Genomic DNA, 19482 nt, shown 5'->3' on the forward strand with positions numbered 1-19482 from the left:
TAGCCAAATGGTTTTAGATCCTGAGAAAAGCTGAAAACTGCAAAATCCCTTTAAGATAATATAGTAGAGTATTTTAGTTATATAGATTCAAAATCCCAAAATGAGGGCTGAGAAGATGGCCAATGATAAGGACCTGAGTCCAGATTCCCAGAACACACACAAAGCTGTTAGCACACATCTTTAATATAGAGCTGGCTCCCAGGGAGAGTGGAAGGGTAGAAAAAAAAAAAGAATCCCAGGAGCTCGCAGGCCATCTAGCCTGCCATGAGCAGTGTTAAGCAACAAGAGACCCTGTCTCCAACAAGATGGACGGCAAGGACCAACATCTGAGATTGTTCTTCTTACCCTCGTCACCTGAGCCATGGCTCATGGGCACCCACACATGCACACACACACACACACACACACACAATTTCAAACTGAAACTTCCAACAGAAAGGAATCCCACATTGTTAAATAAATCATGAACAGAAAGGGAGCAGAGCTCATTCTGAGTGTGTGACAACAGTTTATTGCTAAATTTATTAAGAGAAAAGAAAACTACGGGTAAATTTATTTAGCCAAGGAAGACTTTTATGAATACAATTCCAAGCCAGAAATCATAAAAATGACTGAGATATTTTAAAACCAGTTTTTTAAAAGAATCTGTATTGCAAAAGAAACTTTTAATCATGAACAAGATGTAATGAAAAACTGCCAAAGAAAATAGACTTGAAGTTTCAAACAAAGGGTTATTATAAAAACTAATGAACTACCAAAACATGCCCAGAAAAGCCAATCACGCTACCATTCCATGGTACTAACCAATTCTTGAAAGAAAGGGTTAATAAAACAGGGATGTTTTTAATAAGAAGCAAATGAACAATGAGCTTCAATCTCTAGGCATTGTTCTAGATTCTGCTATTGCAGCAGCAGCAGGGGAAATGTGACTTTTTAACAAATAAAGATTACATAATACCCAGTAATCAAAGAGACACCGATAAATACATATTCAAGTAACAGACAGATAAAGATTTTAGAGCAGAATACTATTCTGAGTCAACAAAGATGGTGGGCAACCTGCATACGTCTGCAGTAAAAGTTTCAATTGGAACACAGCTATGCTGAGTTTGCTTTGGTAAACAATTATTAGAAAGGCATCTGTTCTATCAGAATAGATCCATGAGACCTAGACAGCTGGATCTTCCTTACTGTATTACTTACAACAGTGAAGACAATGTAAAGGTCTGCCAAGGTAAGTTTAGTATAACCATGTCAAGAAGCATGTCATCTTCATCTCTTATTACTTGTTTGCATATTATATATACATTTTTTATTATCTCAATAAAATAAAATGTTATTCTGGTCTATTTAGTTCATGTTCCTTCAGATTTAAGGCTAGAATATTTTAGAGGCAATACACACCTAACATATTTTAAATAACGATAAATGAAAAAACTTCCATGAGAATTTGGTCGTACATATATAATCTATATATCTAGGGAATGTAAACATCCCTCAGAACTTTCAACTCAGCATGAATATTGCCTAAGTGCTCTGGCAGCTGATAGCAATGGTGTTTAGGAAACACCCAAGTGCATGGTTGGTTGTTTAGAGAGATTTAGCTCCTTTGTGAGCCTCATGATAATCTCCTTATCACACCACCACTAGGCTGTTCTTCTTGAGCATGGGATTGGCTTCTTATTGTTCTAATTTCAAAAAACAAAACAAAACAAAAGGTCAGCTCCCTAAACTGGGACCATGGCTATCAGTAAAGTATCTGCCATGCAGACCACAGGACCTGAGTCCAATCCCCAGAATTTATTCAAAAATTCAGGCATAATAGCATGAACCTGTAATCCCAGTGCTGGGGAATGGGAGACAGATGGATTCCCTAGGGCTCCGTGACCAGCCAGACTAGCCTAATCCAGAGATCTTCAGGCCAATTGAGAGATCCTGTCTCAAAAACAAGTAGATGAGTCCTGAGGAAACACTCCCAAGGTTGATCTTTGACCTCCACATGTACATACATGAACACTCACTCATACACACACACACACACACACACACACACACACACACGCACACACCACACACACACTTCCCAGAGTCCCACATGACAATGATCTGTTCCTACTCACTCTTTCACTCTTCCTTTTTCCCTCTTTCCTTTTCTTCCCCGTACACACTCTTAATTCCTAGAACATCCCATGCTCTGTCCTGCCCCCAGTGCCTCTGCACACCTCCATTTGAAATGTTCTTTTCCTCATTCTGCACAGAGCAAGCTTTTAGTCCTTACAACTTCAACTGCACAATCTCTCCCTCATGGCAGCTCCACTAACTGGCCCTCTTCCATACTACGATCTCTTGCTTGTCTTCTGTATGATTCAATGCAATGAGGGGAGGAACTAGCCATAATTCTTCCCATTTTTTAATTGATTAGTCTTGTTGGATATAATGTATTGATTCCTCTCTCCCACACCCTCTTATCTCCTTCCCATCTCTACTACCACCATCCCACTTTCTACCAGCCTTTTTCCAAGGCTCATGACTTGTTCTGTGACCACTTTGGTTTCACCAGCACCATGTGTGTCACCACAATCTTGGAAGTGTCCCCTGGAGCTTGGTGGGGTCCTTAGTGGGTAAACGACTGAGAGCAGTGATTTACCCAGTCCCTGAATCTATATGGAGCACACAGTTCAGCGATGAGGGGGAGGGCTGTCATTTTTTATAGTAATCATCTGTTTACACATTCACTCTCTGTATCCTCCTCTGCAGTGTTTGCTCAGAAAGCAAGCCCTGTGTGCTACGTGTAGGTTGCCATCTAACTCTGATCCAGCCACGTCAATGATGTTCAAAAAATGCAAATAGATAAAAGTATGAACTGGTGGAACAGGAACCTTAAAACATGGTTAAAAAATATTCTTAGTCATTTTTTTTCCTGTAGGACTCTAGCCTACAAAAATAATCACAGAAAAATGCAAAGAGTCATTTCCTAAACTTTTCATTATAACGTTCTTCCAATAGCAAAAGTGACATACAGCCTTTATGCACAATCAGAGGGAGAGATTTGAACAACTTAACAACTAGAATGGAATGGTCGAATAAAATGTATATGATAATATGGTCAATTTTTAAAGGAAGAGCAGAAAGCATAATGCATAGTTAGACCCCAGTTTATTGAAATAACATTTTCATTTCATATGCAAAATAGAAATACTCTAAAAATATGAGTCGTGGTTTTGATTTCTTCTGTATGTTTCCTACACTTTCCTCTATTTTCTAATTTTTGGCATTGATCAAAAAGATACAGTTATAAAACAGAAATACAGAATAAACTTTTAAAATTAAAGACAAATCAGATTACCCTTCCCCATGAGCATAACCTTTTATGTCTCAAGAGAAAGAAAACTTTTATTTCCCAGTACATCTGGAAATAAAGCAGAGTGGCTGAACCTAATCAAGGAAGATTGCACTTAGTCAAAATGAGATCATATCATCCTGCATAGTAATAGCAAATGATAATTTATTCTGATTCCCTAAACCCAAGGTAAAATCATCAATAGGGGTTGTCTCACCTCAAGACCCACAGAGACCACTGCATTCCATTCAGCCCTGTCTGTCTGCCTTGTTCTTTCTTGTCTCTACCTCTTTGTTTCTGTGCTTTCCATCAGCCCCATTCTTTCCAGACCTACCTTCCACTTCTGTAGGCCATACTATGAAATACTCTGAAAGGCATTTTATTGAATTGTCTTTGTTTCTTTTCATGAATGCAAAATCTGATGAGTGAAATCATCTGTTGACATTTCTCTCAAAAGGAACTGAAGTTATTTTTATTTCTATAGGTCACTGATCCACAGTAGCCCGTGGGTCCCCAGAAAGAGAGACATATACTTGCTGAGATGTCTAGCACCTCAGCGCATAAGTAGGAAGGGATGATAAGCTGATTTAAACTTATCTCCTGGAAAAAGCTGCAAGGCAAGGGGTGGTGATGTCATTTGGATTCTACACAGAAATCTTTAGACCACAGGAAGTATGAAGTTTCCAAGGGGTCACCAAAATAGTATCTCATTCTAATTCAAGGCTACCAACCAAGCAGCATGAGTCGAACTCCAGGTAAATCTCACTAGAACAATTGAAGCAATCTAAAATCAAGAATGGGAGAAAGAGGAGTCGAGAGAGAGAGAAAGTACAGATGAGAGCGCCAGAGATGGCCAAGTCAATCAAAAGGTTAGGCAAGATTTGAAACATCATCATCACTTAATTAAAAAATAAAGCACCCAGCAGAGCAGATGTGAGAGCTGTCAATTAACTACATCATTTTGCTCTTTCCTTTGGCAAGCTAAAGGATTTGAAGGGAACAGTAGGATCTCAGAAAGTATAGAATTTGGTCGGTTCTGATATTTATCTTAGAAACAAACATACTTGATTTTAATGGTTCTCAGGAAAGAAATACTGACTTCTGGATTTAAATGCATTCAGCATCAGATCTTATTATTCAACTATCTCTAGCCATTTTTGCCTTCATGAGTTATTTATCATTTTACTTCCAGTAACTTTGATATGTAAATTAAAGCCACTGTACCAAATGTTATGATTGAGATAAAGATCTAGAAACACTAATATTTCTCGTTAAGACGTTTGCTTATCCAACTGAATACCACAGAATCGCCTGATTTGAAGCATGTTAGGAAAATGTCTAGACAGGATTCTGCAGACTTCAGGGACCACTTGAAACCCAAATCCACCATCTGGAGATCTTCTACTGTAAGTTCCAGCACAGTGTCTGTTAACATGGGCATATCACCCATCAATCTTCCAATTGTGACCAAACTTCCTGTCTCAAATACAGGAGGGGTCATACTATGACTTGTTATGAAAAGCTCAGTTGCCTCAGATCAAAGACATATTGGGCATGACAGCTGGCACGTCAGGCATCATCTACAGCTACTCAGCTCTGTGGCCTTGGCCAAGTTAGGTACACCTTTGTTTCCCTCCTTTTCCTTTACTGTAATGGCAACATCTACTCCTCTTGTGTTCCGGTGTTCTCTCCTGGAGGGTAGCTCATAAGACAAGGAAACTCCTGCAAGTCTCAAGATTCACAAGGTCCTTTCCCAAGCTTTATAAGCAGTAAATGATTTCTAGGGAAGAGGAGACCACCTAGCCCACAGCCCCAGGTACATAGCTTTGTGAGTTGCCACCCATGCTTGGGTGAGCCTTTTGGTGGTAACAGGTGCCTTTGAGTCACCCCTGCTCCTGTAATACCAATGGATTCAACAAGACAGATTTGAGTTGAGTCTCTTCTCTGATCTGTCATTGATGTCTCATTGTAATACAGAGATGTTTGTTCAAGTATCCCTAGGAAAAGTCACACAACAGCTATATAATAAATGAAGGATTAGAATCTGCCACAGCTATGAAGTGATATAAGTTAAAGTCCTGGCTTAGCCTCGAGGCTGGCACAAGCTAAGTGCTCAATAAACATCAACAAGTAATGGTTTTTTAGTCACAATGTTGTACCAATGGCTTTGCCACAAATGTAAGGGATATTCATAAAGTCTAAGAGGTAGGGTACTGCCTGGTTTTAATGTCAACTTGCTACAAATTAGGATCACCAGAGTAGGAAGCCTCAACTAAAGAATTTTCTTGATTAATTGCTGTAGAAAGACATACCCCAAGAGTGGGCTTCTTCCTCTAGTAGCAGCCCTACTAGTAGTAGATTTTAAAAAGTTCATAGCAGGCTGGGTGGTGGTAGCACATGCCTTTGATCCTAGCACTTGGGAGACAGAGGTAGGCAGATTTCTGAGTTCAAGGCCAGCCTGGTCCACAAGGTGAGTTCCAGGATAGCCTGGGTTACAAAGAGAAACCCTGTCTCAGGAAAACAAATAACAATAAGATAAGAATAGCAAAAGAAGTTCATAGTAGAAAAAAAATCATTCACCTTTTGCTTGCTTGATCATCCTGCCCATCTGTTCAGCCTTCTTTTGATATACTAAGTTCATTCTCCCTGTTTCTGCTGCTATTGATTTCTCCCCTGATGTCAGAAGCAGCATTTCCATGCTTCTATCATTGACTAAGGACCAGCACTTTCCAGGAACCTTCCAGGACTTCGGAGCCAGACTGGGATAGCTGAGGCATTTAGCCTCGTGGACCAAAACAACTATCAGGTTCCTGACCTCTGTAATGTGAGACAGCCATCGTGGGACTCCTTAGACTACCAAGGCACCTATCCATCCTCAAGGACCCAGAAACTACAGAGTTTTCAGGCTCCCAAATGTGACAACTGCCGTGAACTATTATAATGTAAGCTGATTTGATAAATTCTTTTGATATATATAAGTAAATATGTATATATTAATTCCATCAATTCTGTTTCCCTAATCAACCCTAACTAAGGTAGATGGTATGCCCCAAATTTCACATGCTGAAATCCTAATATCCAGGGTGGTGGTACTAGGAGGTGTGACCTGCATGACAAAAATCAAGTCATAGGGATAGAACATTCATAAATTGCTTAGTGCCAGTATAAATGGCCCCCAGAGAGGTCCTTGGCCCCTTCCACCAACTGATGAAAAGGAACAAAAAAAGAATAACAGAAAGCTGATCCTCTCCACATCCAGAATCTGCTGGACATTGATGAAGAAGAACACACATTTCTGTTGTGGATAAGCCACCTGATCTATGAGATTTTTTTATTATAATAACACAAATGGACTGTGACCCAGCCTCTCAAGGGTAAGATATCAGCACAAATAAACTATAATATTTCTCTTGGCCACAATGCTCTCCCTCCCTACCCATGCTCTGGATTGAGGGTCATCACAAAGCTGCTCCACTTTATGGTGCCCCTTCTCTGGTGGTAGTCTGAGGCCCTCCATTTGACTTTTCAAGTCCAGAGCTTTCTTCTGGAAACACGCAGGTCCTTCTCATGCTTCAGAAGAATGAGATGGTCCATGGGACTCTTGCACTTTGACTGATAATTCTGAATCCTTTAATATAAATGACAATAAAGATGAGCAATGAATGTCAAGGCAAGACACATGACCACAGGAATGCTGGAGAGCACCCAAGGTCACTGAAAGTTTGTTTTTCCAGTAATTGTGATGTTTCTTGTAAAGAAAGGGAATTAAGGGAGAAAGAAAAAGAAGAAAGGGGGGACTTGAGAAGTATCTTGGAATAGGACTTAATATTAATGACATGTCATATCTGTACTGAGACATTGTAGAGTACAGTTCTCTGAGCAAAACAGCTGCCATCTTCATCCAGATCAGCTTTGCCTACTTGCAAGAATCAATTCAATCTACAGACTGCAGATATTCCCTCCTAGAAGGAAGGTTAGGGATGGACCACTGGACCATAACTTAAGTACCCAGTCATTTGTATGAAATGCTGTCCCAACTGCACATGACTTCAGGAGTCTCAGGGAGGGACTATAATATACAAACTGGGTGTTGGGGGGCACAAAGGGCCTTGTACTTACAGATTTTCAGGGTACCTAGAAATGTTAAGCATGCAGGATTGTCTTTTCAATGGAAAATATGTAAAACCTGTTCTTCTATCCTGATAGCTGGAGATTGGAGGTGATTAACAGCTTCGTGATCTGTGTTCTCTGTTGGACCAGGCCATATCAAGCACCTGCAACCAGGACCAGAGGGGGCTAGTAATCTAAATAACTCTTACATCATCTGTACAACTGGGAGCTCCACTAAGCTCCCACAACCAGGACCAGAGATACCTAATAGTCTAAATGACCCTTACATTATCTTTATAGCCAGGGGCTCCCCCAAACTCCCACAATCAGAACCAGTGGCTAATAGCCCAAACAACCTCCATGCTATCTGTAAGATGAAGACCAGGCCAGATCCTCCAAAAGGCCTATAAGCTAGTATGGGTAGCCTATCTCTAGAACTCATCTTCTTGAAAGAAATTACATGTACCTTGAGTTGAGTTTTGATGTAATTATGCATCTTGTATACTGGGAACTGTATTCCACTAGACATTCTTTTCCAAATTATACTGGGTTTAAATGTGCGGGCAATAAACCACCTGGCATCAGACTCCCTGAAGTTTGATCCAGATTGATGAAGTCAATCTGAACTGAGTTTTCATTCTCACCTTTCCTCACATCACTGCCTGCCTTGACACCTGCAGAGACCCCCAACTGGGGAAAGTCAACTGAAGGAGTTGCCATCTATGCAGTCACTGGGGAGCTGTCATCCTTGCAGGCCAGAGACCTTATAGTGCAGCTACCCTAGGTCACCCATGCTCTAGAAGTATGACCAATAAACTCATTGGTTCCCCAGGGTAAATTCTGGTAGAATCCTAAGTTGGTCTGTTGTTGGGGCCCAGTGACAAGAGATAGGCAAGAATTGCTACACACACACACACACACACACACACACACACACACACACACGCTGCTGGAAGCATGTTTCTGCAACTGGCTTACATATACACAGAACCACCTATACATTCATTTCATTCTTTTTCTCCTCTATGAAGTACTGGGGATTGAATGGCTCCTTCATACATATCCCATGGTCAGTTCTCTAGGAGAAGGTAGGGATATAGGGATGTACCAGTTCTTAGGGAGGTTACAGGCTTTGGGGAAAGGCTTGTCGGTGAATACACTTTACCTAGAGTGCTACAGATCATTCAGTGTTGAGCTGGGATGTTGAAAGAATGAGGAAATGGAAGCAAAGAAAGAGTTTTGTTGTGGAACAATCTTTTTGTATGCTGTGAAGATATCACTCTGATTGGTTTAATAAAAATTTGAATGTCCAATAGGTAGGCAGGATTTCCAGGCACAGAGGACACTGGGAAGAAGGGGCAGATGTCAGGAGATACAGAGCAAGCAGGATAGGAAATACAGAGATGAGTTAATAAAGCCAGGAAGCAAAAAGTAAATTAATAGAAATGGGTTCATTTCATTTAGGTTAAAAGAGCTAGCTAGAAACAAGCCTAAGCTATTGGCCAAGCTTTCATATTTCATAGTAAGTCTCCATGCCATTATTGAGGAGCTGACAGTCTCAAAGAAAGATCTTCCTACAAAGTTCTAGGAAAAGGAAGTGTCCAGTCCAAATTATAAAAGTGAGAGGGTACACTGGGTATGTTCTTCACATTAAGTTAGGGGGACACTGAAATGTAAATCTAATTAATCTTATCAATAAAAACCAAGAGTCAGATATCAAAGACATTGTGTGTGTGTGTTTGTGCATGTATACGTGTGTGTGTGTGTGTGTGTGTGTGTGTGTGTGTGTGTGTGTGTTCTTCATACTGTAGAAGGATCAGAGAAGTTGGGGTGATGATAGTCTAAGACATGTTCCAGGTCTTGAGAGAACTTGTCAGCAAACTCATGAACAGTACTCTATCATGAGGACAGTGGGGACCACTCTCTGAGGGCACACCATAGGACAGTGTATTCTGAGACATCTTGAGGTTTGTGTTCCAGAAAGATTCTCCCACCATCTTTGCTTCTGGTACAATCTTGGCACATTCCAGTCACAGGGAATCTACGACTATGGCTGCATTTACACAAACCCTTTAGAATCTGACCTCCTCAAAGAGCAGGGGTTCCTCATACTTCAGTATCCTTTCCTTCAGATTTACTGGAGCAAACAGGAAGGAGCCAGTGAGCTGCAGAACCCGTTTGCAGTAGGCTGATAGAGGTCTTCAATCTGCCTTCCCAGAGGCAGAACAAACTCTTCATGTCCAAGGCAAAACTTGTTCTCCTCCATAAACGCTTCTTTTTTTTTAGCATTAGATTCACCCAAGTTCAAAAGTTCACTCTCCCTTCTTGTCACATCCCATCTCTCACTGGGTCTGTTGTCTTTCTTTTAAAATGCATCCGTCTGGGCTAGAGACATAGCCCAGCAGTTAAAAGCACTTGCTGCTCTTACAGACGGCTCAGGTTTGGTTCCCAGCACCCACGGGGCAGCTCATAACTGTCTATAATTCCACTTCCAGGGGATCCAATACTGTCTTCCGACCTCTGTGGGCATCAGCCATGCACATGGTGCACATACACACATGCAGGCCAAACACTCATATATACACATGAAATAAAAATAAATAAAAATTTGAAAACCACCTCTTCCTCCCTTTCCTTTCCCACTACAATTACCCCACCTCAGTCATGAGCTCCTTCCAACTGACCCAGAATATCACTAGCTCCCCCTGCCCCATTGTCCCAACTTCCATTATCAGTCACTCTAGGCCACAGACTCCAAATTCCTCGGAGTGTAAAGCTCATAATCATGCATATGTCACTCAGATCCTAGGTGGTTGGGTCCCCAACAGGCTTTCCAGCAGGAGCCCCATTCTTACACTTACCTTCCTGAATTCTCCCTGCTGAGCAAATCACCCAGATGACCTCGGACCCATATGACTTACTCCAGTGCTTACTTACATAGTATGGACTAGATCAGAGAGTGTCCCAGAAGGAAAAATTTGTACCACCTGGAATCTTAGAATGCCACCTTATTTGGAAAGGTTATTGCAGGTATTGTTATTTAAGTGAAAATAAGGTCAGACTAGATTGAAGTGGGCCTTACCCAAAGGGAAACAAATCCACAGAGCTACAATAAGCCAGAGATGCATGGTGGAGTCAGAAATTTGAGTGATGCTTTATGAGCCAAGTACCAAGAACTATCTCCAGCAAGCAGCAGAGGCAAAGATGGAGGCACAAGACCAACCCTCCCCAGACACCCTCCCAAAGGAAGTCACTATGCGAATAATTTGACTTCTTTGTGCACACTACCTAGAATGTTCTTTGCTCAATCCAGTCAGACTCACATGCCCAATCAAACCCTCTATCTGCCTACAGGAAGCCATGGTACTCTCTCATTCCTCTGATAAATTATTCAACCATAGCTAACCAGACCCAGGGTTCTGGGGGCTGAACATTCCAAAAGCCAGAAATTCCTATCTATCATGTTATCATTAACTGGCAACTTATGAGTTTCTCCATTGTTCCTTTGATAAAAGAGAATTGGAGGGAGGAACTGGGTCTTCTCCTTAGAGAAAAGTCATTGCCTTACTTTTTCTTGTCTACAGGCTTATCTCCTAATTCTAGTCACCATTTTCCAAATATGTCCTTGGCAATTGGTGGTGACAAAAAAAATAGCACTTATACTCTCCATTATTTGGTCCCACTCTCTCTTTCTGCATTTATCATCCTCTGTCACCCCCACCTGTCCTTCACAACACTCAGTTACATGTGAATCCTAAACTAATACTACACATCACAACTCAACATCTTCCCATCACCTACAATCATCTAACCCTTCAAGGTCAACAAGATGGTTCCCTTCACTAAAGTTCTTTCTTGAGAACAATCCCCTGGAAACCTGCCCCTTTCCTTTACAGTTGATTAGATCTCAACTTACACTTTTATTAGGGAGAATATTTTTCTTGTGTGCCACATGGAAATCATATATGTAAAACTCTGCTTTCTACCAACTGAATGACCTAGGTCTAATCATGTGACCCCTCTGGATCTCAGTTTCCCATCTTTACAGTTGACTCTCAATGATAGCGTCAGCCTTATAATGCCATGAGGGCTGGAAGAAAGCACTGAACATGGAATCTCAAACTTAGTAATACTAATGCATTTTGGCTGACAGTATTGCTATCAACCACCATCACCATCATCACTATCATCACAGTGATGTCATTATCACTGAACTTCATTTGTAAGTATCTCATCCCAGCTAAAAACACAGATCTGCATAAATTCAACACTTGCTAGGTAAACAAAAATGAACAATATCAAAAAACACTCTTCAAAATTAATGTCCCCACTGGCCATGGGTACCATGCAGGTTCTAATGTACCAAGGACAGTCTATTATTATCCTCATAAAACTCCTTTCTTCCTAAGAGATTAAAGAGCTAGGAATATTCCACCCCAAGCAGCTTCACAAGTCCCTTGAGAGAAGCATCAAGAAAGAATTGCTTTTCCATTGTCCTTGTCTGTCAAGGCAGAGAGACAAGAAACAGATTGCTGCCCTGAAAACTTGAGAAGCCTGAGAAACTAAGGAAGCATGGTCCCCTTTCTCCTTATTCCTTAGGGAAATGCCCTTTGTTTATTCTGTAAGCAAATCAGTCGGCCACATGCTTGGCTCAAATCTAAGGTAGAAATGGCCTCTGCCTCCCCATGGACTCATTGATTGACTTACCAATTCATTTATTCAGAATCCGTTGATGAGCCCAGTGACAGTCCCACCCACCATACTAAGCATCAGGCAGGCTACAGAAAGTGACATAGGTTGGAGAGGTGACCACAGCCTCCTAGAAAATTCCCTAAGCGACGAGTTGCCAGAATCTGCTGATGAAGGGTAGATAATGCCTCTGAAACCTCACAGATCATAAATTTTTTCTCTGTAAGTATTCTAAATGAAATTTTGAAATTTATCTCAATTTCTATAAATACTTCCCAAAGATGGTAATCCCTCAACCAGTAGTCATTCTTGATGAAATGCAAAGCACCTCCTACCTCTGCTGAAGCTGCTGAGTTCCACAGTCAAAGATACTAAAGAAGGTTGAGGTCATTGCCTCAAGTAAGGATGCTCAGTTGACTCAGAATTTTCCATAGTGAAACCCCACAGCCCTGCTGCACCTCAGCATAAAACAAGAGACAACTACAGGCATTTCTAGATCCCTGTGGACAGTATTCACAATAGTCCAAGTTAGAAGCAATCCAAATGCCCACTGATGGTTCAGTAAGCAAATGGAACAAATACTGCAAACACAAAGAAGGGAATTCTCATGTAGGCTACAACATGATGTATCCTGGGGATATTAAGTAAAGGAAGCAGTCACAAAAAGACAAATAGCAGATGTTTCCACTTTGGTGATATATCTAGAACATCAAATTGATAGAGAAATAATAGAATGGTGGTTGGTGCAGAGAGGACTGGAAATTAGGATTGTCATTGGGTGGAGAGATTTAGTTCTAGGATGAGGAAAAGGGTTAGAAAATGGATGTCAGAGATGGACTCACAACAATGTGATTGTCCCTTTTGTCACTTTATTGTACACTTAAAAATGAATAGGAGCTGGAGACATGGCTCACCAGTTGAGAGCACTGGCTACTCTTGCAGAGAACCTGAATTTGAATCCTAGCTCCCACATGGTGGCTCACAACCACCTGTAACTCCAGTTCGGAGGGATGTAATGCCCTCTTCTGGCTTCCACAGGCACTCCACACATGTGCATACATGTATATACATGTTCATACAAAAAGGCAAAACACCCACACACATAAAACAAAATACATATATAATTTTGTAAAGTATATATGTATATATATTATATGTATATATATTATATGTATATATATAAAACCAACGAAGAGGAGGAGGAGGGGGGAGAGGAGGAGGAGGAGGAGGAAGAACAGCTATTCAACAGACCTATCCAAAGCCATAGAGGTAGCTGCAATGCTGGCAAGGGCTCTCCAGATTCCTATCCTATCCCTGTACTGGGCTGCTGTGCTCCACCCCAGCTCTGGATGCTGGAGCTCAGAGTGACCACCAGAACCAGAGAATTGTCCTCAGCCAATCCAAAGCAGCAACCACATGGAAGGTTAGCCCCTACAAACCCTTTTCCATGGAGATAGCCAGGGGCTAATGGTTCAATGCCTTGGAGGTCAAAATGCTTCCCACTTCTAGGAAGAAGCATCTCTGTGATGGGATTCATACCCCAGAGACCTTGGGGTCAAGCTGAAGGTTACTGTCTCTAGCTGAGGCCACATATTTGCTTTGCTTTCTGCCCCTCCCTGCCCCACTTCCGTCAGAGTCCATCCCAGAGCCACTCTCTTCTGGAAGTTACCTTCACAGGAGTCCTTACATCAGGCTCAGCATCCAGTAGTATTTCCTAGCCCTTCTTCCACTGTTGCTGTCCTAACAAGACTTATTAATATTTTACTTAATCTCTCCCATGGCTTTTGATACTACAGATGTTCTGTATACACATCCACACATCTCTGAGTTTCTGTTTGGTTCATAAAAGAATATACTCCTGCTTGATCCCCCAAATCCTCACTTCTCCCCACTCAGAGATGGTACCTCCCACACTGAGCAGGACATGGTCAGGGGGGTGTGCCCTAGCCCCAGTGGGGACACTTGCACAACCAATGCCTGGGGGCTGAGATTTTTACCTCAAAGTGGAGAGCTCACTGAAATTATTTCTGCTTCTATGGATGCATCAGACTCCCCATAAGCAACCTGCAAATGAGTGAGTACAAGAAAACAAAATTTGCCACCTTCTCTGTGCCCAGAGGCTGTGGTAGACCCAAGAGACAGCTAAAACAGTGGGACAGCTCAAACTCTGAACTGTAGTGGTATTTGCTTCACTCATGACCCTGGGCTATATGGCCCAAAGGAGGCGGTGCTTCCTGCCGTTGTACATAACCTCTGATTATCAGATTATTATTATCAGATTATTATCTGGTTATTATTACCAGATTATTATCAGATTATTATCTGATTATCATAGATCATGTACAATGGCAGGAAGCACTGACTCCTTTGGGCCGTATAGCCCAGTGTCATGGATGGAGCAAATACCACTACATTGAACCTGCTTTCTGGGGAATAAAAGGAAATAAACAGCAGGTAACATAGCAGAAAAAAGGGAGAAAGCAGGGAGGGGCACACATCTGGGAGGGGTACACATCTGGGAGGAGTACACATCTGGGGGGGCATCTAGTAAGAGCCTTTTGTGGCACCTGTAGAACCTGTAGGGAGTCTCCAGGACACCAGGAATTCATGACAACACAGGGCACAGGTGTCATAAGAAAGGGGGAGCAGTCATCTGATTCCTTCTAGGGTTCATTCAGTCAGTCACTCAGCAAACATTGCTGGGCATCTGTGCTTTTCTATCCCTGGGGATACAATAGAAATGGGCAAGAGATAGGATGAGAAGAATGAATTTGGGCCAGACAAAGCTAGGCTGGAGTTCTCTGTGGCTTTGCATTCATTGCTGAGTTCTCGACATTTCTTGTCCTTATCTATGACGTAAGCATAATAATAACAAAAGTAATAACAAACATCTCAAGGGGCTGTTATGAGGACTAAAGAAAGTGAAAACAGAAGCCAGCCAGCTCTTTGTTTAACACACAACAATGCAAAGCACTCCGTATATTGTTCCTCTCCTTACCGGATATACTTCTTTCCCTCAAATATCCCCATGCACAGATAACAATTAAAATACAGAGCCATGGTGCATCACGGGAAAAGTGCATCTTGCCTCCAGGTTTGGAAACCGAGCTCCCCTGGAGAGCCCTGCTTCCCCAGGGCTCTCCTCTGTCATGAGTCTTGGCCATTCACCCTGATGGCTGGAACCAGACTCTGTAAGGCTGCCACCCTTCGATCTGCATATAACAAGATAAGCCCACTCTTCCAGCTCACTTGGCAGACACCATGAAGAACTAATGCCTACAACTGTCAGCGTTTAGTGTGAGATTTAATAAACGTGGTGTTTTTCCAAGTCCAGTTTCACAAAGCCAAGTGGAGGCTTCAATCCCTCAGCACTAATGCTGGGACATGCCCACTACGTGGGGACCCAGGCATAGGACCCTATTTTTCTGCCACATTCAGAGAAGTGCTTTCCGAGACCAAAGCCATATATTTACAGGACCAGATGAGGAGAAGAAAAATCAACATTCTGGGGATGACATCACCAACTCCCAGATTCAGGGGGTTATTTATTTATTATGTGATAATGGCCCAAATGTATACACTACTCCAAAATCTGCCATGAAAATTCAAACATCTTTGTAATCCCTGTTTACAAAGCACACAGAGAAATTAAAACAGGCTTAATCGAGTAGTGTTTGTGCATATTAATGAACCTAAATTCTAAATCTGGATTTTGAAAATAAAAAGGGTAAAAGAGGATTCATTTCAGGCTAATTTGCTTTTGAATATGACACTTTGCATGTCAAATAGTATAAGGGATATGGAATTAGGGGTCCTAGATAAGCATTTAAAGCATTTTCCTATAAATTGGAGGGCATACAATATTTTAAAGGGAAAGAACTTCTCTCTATCATTTTACTCTCAGGCTTTTATGGTATGCATGCTTCGCTGAGTCCTTTATGCTCTTCACTGTGACCATAGAATCATCTTCTCCATCCTGCAGACCTTCCCTCTGGCTGACCCTGCTCTGACACTGTCACAAGGGGACTTGGTACCCTATGGGACATGCTTGTCAATTTGTCCACTAAAGCTTACTTCTTAAGGGTGCTTACTTCTTAAGCAGACAAAGGAGCAGAAAGATGCAAAATCCAACAGACCCAAGGTCACACTCCAGCTCTGTTTCAATGACTGCAAGGTCCTCAACTCTCTGTGCCTTGCTTTTCACAGCTATAAACGTCGTTGGTAGAATATAGGTGTTCCGGTGTATCATATCCATTCTTTCTGCTTGTCTTTAGAGCAGCGATAAAATAAAGAGGAGCCAGCAGTGTTCTGTGGGTGTCACAGTTCAATGGATAACCAACATCTAATTTCCTGTGGTCCACATCGACAGTAAGAAAAAGTCTCAAATCAGAAGAATCTGAACGGCAGCACTTAGATATGGATGGATGTACTCAGTGAGCACTCTGGTTTGCTCTATGTCATAGGCTATGGGCTGGCCAACCTCCAGCCTTAAAGAAGATTGAGAGTGAACTATAGAACCAGAGTTCCTGGGCTGTACTCCAGGCTCTGCCACACATAAGTGCCTCTGGGCAAGTGGTATCCATTGCCAGTGCTAGACTCTCTCACCTATAAATGAGACAACTATTTTGCACCAGCCCTCCCTAGGTGTGCAACTCACGTGTTATACTTGCCAGCATATTCCTGTGGAGACATAATATAAGATTAGGAGAACACACCTAAGAATTGACCAAAATCAGAAAGCTTTACAGAATATACACACAACATTCCAAAAGAAAAAGAGGGCTGGGGAGATGGCTCAGTAGGTAAGGGGCTTGCTGCTCGAGGATGAGCACCTGGGTTCAGATTCCCAGAATCAATGTAAGAGAGGCAGGTGTGGTGGCAAGCCTCTGCAACTCCAGCACTGGGAAAGAAGATGGGCAGGTCCTAGGGACTTGCTGACCAGCCATTCTAGCCAAAATGGCAAGTTCCAAGTTCAATGGGAGACCCTGTCTCAGAAGATAAAGTGGAGAGCAGTAGAGGAAGATGCTCAGTGACAACCTCTGACCTCCATACATACATGCAACAGGTGATCACACCTGCATACACCCCCTACACAGAGAGAGAGAGAGAGAGAGAGAGAGAGAGAGAGAGAGAGAGAGAGAGAGAGAGAGAGAGAGAGAGAAATGAGGAATTATCTGCCACAAACACTGAGACATGTCCCTCTCACAGAATCCAGCCAAATGATTCTAGTTATCCACAAGCTAAAAGCATCCTATCTCAGACCAAGGGGGTGGATTAAGTAAAATTAAGACATATTATGGAGAGCCCCCTATGGAAGGGCTAGAGAGACGGCTTTGCTGTTAAGAGTACTTGCTGCTCCTGCAAAGAACTTAAGATCATTTTCCAGCCCCCATGTCTCACAACAGCCAGTAACTTTAGGGGATCAGATACCCCCTACTGGCCTCCTTGAGCACCTGTCCTCATAGGCATATACACAAACACAGGTACACATAAATAAAACTAAAATTAAATCTTAAACAATAAAGACTAAAAGAAAATTTTAATCCTTATGGAAACTTATTACTTTGTACTCTAATTAAAAATATAATTTTAAAATGGAGTTTGAAAGCAGATAACCTGCCTGAGTGGAAAACGCTTCCTCCAAAAGACATGAATTATTAAATAAAAAGTCTCAATGCTGGACATGGATACTTCTGTATGAGTTACAGGTCAGGAGGCACCAAAGGCACTCAAAAGCAATGTTGACACCATGACTAGATGGTAAGACCCTATTGCTGAAGAAACAACACCTTTTGGTTGTCAGATGCAGATCAATCTGGAACTGCCCTGAAAATATCTTACTTACTGGCTAGCTTACATGGTCAGAGGTGCCATGCAGGCTTCTGGGGGAGAAGAGCTATCAACAGTCTTATCCAGCACTGAACACTGAATGCTACAATACTGACCTGACAGGCAATGTGTGTTCACTGGTGCAATAATAGCATGAACGCTGGATCTGAGGCCTACATCACAGGTGGGAGTTCATGCCTGCTACTGTAAGCACTGTCAAAAGTCCAGGGTATGGGAAGTAACCGGCCATAGGTAACTACTGTTGTTTTGCGAAGTGGACATGTTGTCAAGCCGCCTTATGATTATGTATGACCACACCCATAGACTGGTGCTGCTCTCCACCTTGGCCAGAGGAGCTTCTTTTTGCAGCGGGCAGTAGTTCATGTAGAAACTCAGAACTGGTAGAGGTGTGGAGAGTAAGTGATTATTAAGTGGTCAGCCCTAAATGGGTCAGTCCTCTTTACCAAGCCTCCTGAGGAAGACAGTGTAGAAAGGATGTAAGAGCTGGAGGTGGGGAGGAGAGCTGGGAAATGCTTTCCTCTGGACATGACATGACTTAGCCCTGATCCCTTTCAATGAATTCTTCTTCCTGTCTCTTCCACCCTGCCCCCAATGTTTTATTTCTCCCTGCTGCCCTCTCCCTTCCCCTATTTCCATCCCCTTGTCTCTCTGCCCATCTCAGTCTTGCTTTGGCCTCTTACCTTTCCCTACTCCTGCTTCTTCTCTCTGTCACTCATCTCCACATGGCCATCACCTCTCCTTGTGGTGGCTCCAACTCTCCCTTGCCACCCCTCCCAGACTCCCCTCGTCCCCTTGCACCCATAGCTATCCTGTCCATAGCTAAGCCCAGCACTGCCAAGAACACAAAGAAGGACAGGCAAGCCTCCTTCAGGCCGGAATCCACACTCACAGAGAAGAAGTGCATGCAAACATAGGCCTAGCCTCTGACTTCCAACTCCCTGCCATCTGCCAGCACACTGCAAAAACCAACCTTCAACAACAAACTCCTGTGTCCCATAGGCAGCTGGAGTCATGGAAGACAGCAATCTCAGAAGCTGGGCAGACAACAATGGAAAAAGTCTGATGGCACCAGGGAGCAGACTGAGGCTGGAAAGGACCCTGGTCCCCTAGGACAGGGTCAGACTCTCCTCAGTGTCTTTTTTTTTAGGACAGGGCTCAGAAGAGTGAAGCTGAATAGATCTACCTAACATCTCCTGATATGCCAGGGCCACCATCCTCTCTGTTTAATTTAATTCGACATTCTACATCAGGGGCAGGACATGGTGATTTGTAATTTGCTAATGAAAGAACAGAAGGGTTGTGTGATTTGTCCAAGGGCTTATAGCCTGATCCAACCATGGAGCATCTAAGAGACCAGTGGGTCTAAAGACCATGCTAGGGCTCTTCTCTTTCTACCATCTTATCCATTTAAAGAGCAAAATAATTCTCACATATTCCGGGAATTAAGAAATAAAGACAAGCCAGTGATTCTACAATCCACATTCACAGTGGTT

This window comes from Peromyscus eremicus, chromosome 4, assembly GCF_949786415.1.
Source record: "Peromyscus eremicus chromosome 4, PerEre_H2_v1, whole genome shotgun sequence".
Classification (NCBI taxonomy): domain Eukaryota; kingdom Metazoa; phylum Chordata; class Mammalia; order Rodentia; family Cricetidae; genus Peromyscus; species Peromyscus eremicus.